Below are 5,654 nucleotides of genomic sequence, written 5' to 3'. Positions count from 1 at the left end.
TATGACTGTTTTTACTTCCCTTGTTTTGAGCCCTTTTAGGCTCGCTCGTTGCTGTGGTTGGGTGGCACCGTCCCTTCCCAGGAAACACAAAGCCATCTTCAAGACATCTAGTTCTCTGCTAGTTTAGCCAAGCAGGTTGACTACAAGCCGTCTTCTTCAAGCCAATAGCTGCTATTAGCCGGCTTCAAGCTCAGCTTTTTTTCTGCTAACGCTTCCTCCAATATCGTCTTGAAGACGTCTTAGTAAGCTTCGGCCAAGAACATCAGTAGATATTGCAGATCTGTGCTGAAATGGCCTTATTGAATGGCAGTCCGATTCACAGCTATTACTGGATTATTTTGCAGGCCATCCACGAAGAAATACTGAATTGTTAAGAATTCTGCATTACGGTTGGAATCGGTACACTCCATGCATGGTTTCAACCATGCTGCAGAATCGTCTGATCAGTTGAGCGTGTGGTGAATGTCACACTGGAAAGCATGTTAACCAACATTAAGTCCAGTAATATATTTATTGCAATTCACAAATACAAAAAGTGTAAAGTTTTCACTCTTTCAGTGAACATAGAAAAACAATATGGACAAGTGGTTCAAAATTGAAATAAAAAACTGATTAGAAATTCCAAAATTTCAAATAAATACAGCAAGTATCAATCTGAGACCAATACTTTCAGAATAAGATACAAAACAAATAGAGTTGAAAACGAACAAATACAGAACTATAGTTCAATATTGCGGAATTGCAAATAAACACAGAGGCGTCACTGTAATAGGAACTTTCAGTGATTAGAAGACTGTCGCCATAAATTTCAACAAACCGGATACAACAACGTTGAGCAGCTCAAACTTTATATATAAAGAACCACTTGAATATGATACAGCATCTAAACTACAAACAAAGACAATGTTACTGTCACCAGGACATTTAACGACTAGAAAGTACATTACTAAAAATGACCAAACACAGATAAATACAACTGTTGCGAAATTCTCCACAGAACTTTCAATAGCTACAAGATAATGATTAAGTTCTCCAAAGTTCAAAAATAGAAAACTGGTTAAAATTTTCAAAATTACAAATAAACACAGCAGGTCTTAATATATGACCAGTAAGAAATTTCAGTTCAAAATTATTCAGATAAAATGCAAATACATACAAATAGTGCAAAATTGTCTACAGAACTATCAAGGGCTGCAAGATAATGTTCTTAAAAGTAAAGAACTGCTTATGAACTACAGAACTCCGAATGAATACACGTCTAAAATAGTCAAAAAATCTTCCAGTCACTAGAAGATACAGAACAAATTGAATTCAAATTCAACTACTTGAAAAAACAAAAATGTGTGAAACTACCAACAGAACCTTTCAGCAACTAAAGACGTAAAAAGGACTGCATAGTTTATAATTTATTGCAGAAACTAAAGAAGGCTAAACTGCAAATGCAAAGGTATAAAACTGTTACTGCAACTTTTTGAGAGGCCCGCTGAATGAGTAAGACACACGAGGGGAGCACACCATCCTTGAAAGCGTCACGATTTTCATAAGCTGTGCAGCTGGTTCAGAAGCTGTTACTCTGCAATATTAAAAAAAAAACATTGTGTTTAGCATGAAATAACAAAATGAAAAACCTACTTCCCTCTCAAATGAAATGCAATGCTTAACTTTTTGCGCCATTAACTTGACTAAATACTGACAAAAAGCTATGAAGATGAAAACGCTCAACAGAAGCTGGATGCACAAGATATATAGTCAGCAAGTCAGCTTATTCATCTAAGCACACGGAAGTGTTACCATGAACTGTTCATGCACCAGTAAATGTTACTATGCAATGCTGTAGCGGCGCTCCCACAACAGCGAGAAACAGCGCCCTGGTGTCACAAAAAAGAAGTTTACAGTGAATTTCATGCCCCCCTGGCCTTTAAAAAATAAAAAGGCGAAAGCCTTTATAGGCTCATGAGTGTGCGTGCGTGCATCCGCAGAAGGTGTCACACTCAACCTGTCAATCAAATGACATCACCTAAAAGAAAATTTCCCATAAATTTTAAATGGCGCTGGGATTTGAGCTCGGGTTCTCCCGGTTGAGAGTCAACATTGCTAACCGCTCGGCCACGACGCCACAGTGTAGCTGCATTGTTAAAGCGGCAATATATGTGCAGGCATTTTCACATTCACTTAAAGCGATATCGTGATAACTGAAATTAATTAACACTGCACCATTAAAGCTTTTCCTTCACACTTTAGTGGTCCAAAGTGCAACCCCCCCTTCCCATCCCCCCATCCCCCAGAATTTTTCGTTTTACTTAGCCGGCTCAATCACAATCATTGTTCAATGTACATAGCTGCAGAATTGATCAGGTACATTAAATCGTTGCTTCAACTACGCAAGCCAGGTTTTAGTTGCGCTAATATGAAACTTGTGGCCGCCAGTTCCACATTCATTATACATGCAGTTTACAGCTCTGGCTGGCGCATTTGCTATGAAGAGCCCCACCTGGTTCTGTTTCCTATTTTGCTAAATGACACTTCTAACTCAGGTGAAGTCTATGGTATGTGTCTGTGTATATAATGCTCTACAGCATGTAGCTGGAAGCACTCACCTGATTGACCACCCAGTGTTACTGGCTCTTCCAGCAGGACAGTATTTGCATCAGAGTGTTGCCTGAATAAAAAATGCAACAATTGAAAATGTGTTTTTAGTTATATCCATATCAATGATGTAGAAAGCCATGTTCGTGTAAAACAGCACACAATTTTTAGAATCATGTTCACACTGCTGCTTTATACAAAGGCACACGCACACAAAAGAATGTTCCCATGGGTCACAAACATTAGGAATTCAGCTAAAAACATGCTACAAATGGTCCATAGCAAATGGACATATGTGACTGCAATGCATTTCATGTTACCATAATGCAAATGTCACAATCATACCAGTATGTTATGTTAGTGATTCTTTAAATAGAATTATGAATGGACAAATTACCTTCTAGAAGCTGTTGTCACCCTCAATGTGCAATTCTTCAGCCATCCTGCGCTGCTTGTTGTATCGTGTGGGAATCAGCAGAGGCATAGCGCCTGTCCATTCGTATAGATTCTGAAAAGAGGCACACCTTACTGAAGAATTGCAGGCACTGTCCAACAGCTTATTTGAAAAGTCTTAGTGGCTCATACCACGAAATGAACTCCAGTTTGGCTAAATAGTAACTGTTTTGGCATTAAGAATATAACATGTAAACTATTATACCATCTATCATTTTATGATAATTTTTCAAATTCAAGCTAACAGTGCAGGCCCTACTGGCATACTCATAGGAATGAATTAATGCTCATGCACTATTTGTAAAAGCCTACCAAATACACACCTTCAATCACACCGAAGACAAGCAGGTCTTTCAAGCTTCTCTTGCCCCGCTGCCTGAAAACGCTGAACATCTTCCCCACTTTGTCGGTGAACACTGTGCGCAAGATGTTTGCAGTAAAAGCCCTGATGTTTTTTCCACCTATCAGTGAAAGTCGGCGTGCCTGAAAAAAAATATATTGAACGATATTTCCCAGAGTAAAGCAAAACAACTTCACATATTTTGGGAGCATATCTTCTGGTACAGATGAATGAAGCATTGTTTTAGCTTGGTAGAGCTTGCCTCAATGTGGTGAAGGCTAAAACCAGCTTAAATACGAATTTATATTTGAGAACTGAAAAAGCATGTCTTAGATGAAGGCAGTTTTTCACTACATCAGTTCTTAGCATTCACTCAAATGATAAACAGCATTTTGTGGCTACGGCCTAACACATAAGATTTTGTTCCAGAAATTTGAGACCACAACCTTCATGCTTTTCTGAAATATGATATATAGTACTGAAACCTATAAGTCTACACACTTTAAAAAAAAAGGTCACTGCAGCTACCATTCTTGCAGCAGAGCATCCGTCAATGTGAGCACTGATGAGGGTGACTGGAATTGGTGCCTGCGCTACTCCATTACTTGGTCTAATGGAGCCACCACCATACATGCATAACACTTCATACCACTTCAACACTTTGCTTTTTGAAGTTTTCCTTCTCAAGAACACTATCCAGCTACGGCATGTATGTCAAGGATACTGAGCTTTATTTGTTCAATTCCAACTGCAATAACTGGATTAATATGAATAGTGAAACTGCATTTCTCGCTACCAAGCGATAAGTCCTGTCCTTACCTAATACACTAAGTAATGCAGTATAGTATTAAATGTATTCTTGAGGCCCACCCCATTTCGTACTGCCCAGCTTCTCAAAAAGTCGCTCATGCTTTTGTGACCTTTCTCATCTGAGCACACAACACCAGAAAAGCCAGTACAACCTTCACTTTGAACAATGCCAGGTACAGCAGACACTTCTGTTTCTAATTCCACACAGTCTGAATCAGAACTGGAAATGTTGCCTCGTTCTTGATTAGCTGTGGATGGGTCGCCTGACATAGCGAACACATATTCGCACCGACAGTTTGCAACTCTGAACATACCGGTTCTTGATTAGCTGTGGATGGGTCGCCTGACATAGCGAACACATTCGCACCGACAGTTTGCAACTCTGAACATCCCGGCACCGGTCCTTGCTGATAAGGATTCGCCGAAACCGATCCCTCGGGCGACGGTTCAGCCATCGAACGTATGCGCCGACGCTTCTGCCACCGAGACAGTTCATCGAAGCTTTTAGTACTAAAAGACATAAGAAAAGCTTAAAAACTCTACCTGTTGAACTCGCAGTCTTGGCGTGCTGCCGCTAACACAAGCGCAGCAATCGTTCCGACGGAGCAGCCTTTGGCGCGAAACACAGCATAGCAACAAAACTGACAAAACGCGGCCAGTGCGGCGCTCGCAGCGCCGCGACGCATCTGCACAAAAGACGTGTTTTCAGTGCAATGCGCTTATTAAAACTAATACCAACAAAACTTTGTATATCAAAAGTTTTTATTTTTAAAAATGTAATACCAAAATTTACTTATCATTTTGTATGCAGCTCTATACTTCAAAAGTTGAAGAGCAAGAAATGAAGGTGTGGTGGCGCTACTTTATTTTTGAAGAAATGGCGGGAAAACGTGACCTCCGCGCAGTATGCATATAAAATATCAGCGTTTCTATAAGTGCTATCCGGACGTGTCTACTTTAATGCTCCCTGCAACATTTTGTAAGCGCCACGTACGTGCAACTGAGATATGTTATTTTTTTTTTCGCTTGAAGCATACGCGGATCTAATTAATGAAGTATGGGTACCATATTACAGGCACAAAGGCCTCGAAGAAAAAAAAATTTTGTTTCAGAATATTGCATCTCATTCAAGCATGCATGTACATTATTGTCTAAATTACGTCTATAAGGAAATGTCTACGAGGCATCAAACTTGAGTTGTCTTCTAGACGCTTATAAGCAAATGTCTACAAGGCATCAAGCTTTATATGTCTTCTAGACGTCTGTTTTGTGGCTAACAGAAGCCGCAGTCGAGTTCAGACGGGTCAAGCTGAGTCAAGCTGTCTAGTAGCCGACATTGGTTTCCTGGGTTGGCCATGATGTTGTTCGCACCCCATCTGTTGCATTAAATTCACAATGAGTTTTATATAATCTGTTGATAATGCTATCCGGCCCCCCTTGTTTCTTTTTTGGTTTCTCCGGGCCA

The 5,654-nt window shown here is 40.0% G+C and overlaps 1 long non-coding RNA gene across 1 annotated transcript; it reads right to left on the bottom strand.

Moving 5' to 3' along the window:
* Nucleotides 1-518: 518 nt before the first annotated feature.
* LOC146172076 (uncharacterized) lies at nucleotides 519-4,833 on the bottom strand. The gene is made up of 5 exons (XR_014702622.1): nucleotides 4,733-4,833; nucleotides 3,363-3,522; nucleotides 2,984-3,094; nucleotides 2,598-2,659; nucleotides 519-1,573 (listed from the first exon to the last, which is right to left on the bottom strand). It is a non-coding gene; the product is annotated as an uncharacterized LOC146172076 (long non-coding RNA).
* Between the last annotated feature and the right edge of the window lie 821 nt (nucleotides 4,834-5,654).

This window comes from Amblyomma maculatum, unplaced genomic scaffold, assembly GCF_055883805.1.
Source record: "Amblyomma maculatum isolate TAMU_Amacu unplaced genomic scaffold, ASM5588380v1 scaffold_14, whole genome shotgun sequence".
Taxonomy (NCBI): domain Eukaryota; kingdom Metazoa; phylum Arthropoda; class Arachnida; order Ixodida; family Ixodidae; genus Amblyomma; species Amblyomma maculatum.
The sequence above is the reverse complement of the archived record's forward strand: the minus strand, read 5'-3'. Positions and strand labels throughout refer to the sequence as shown.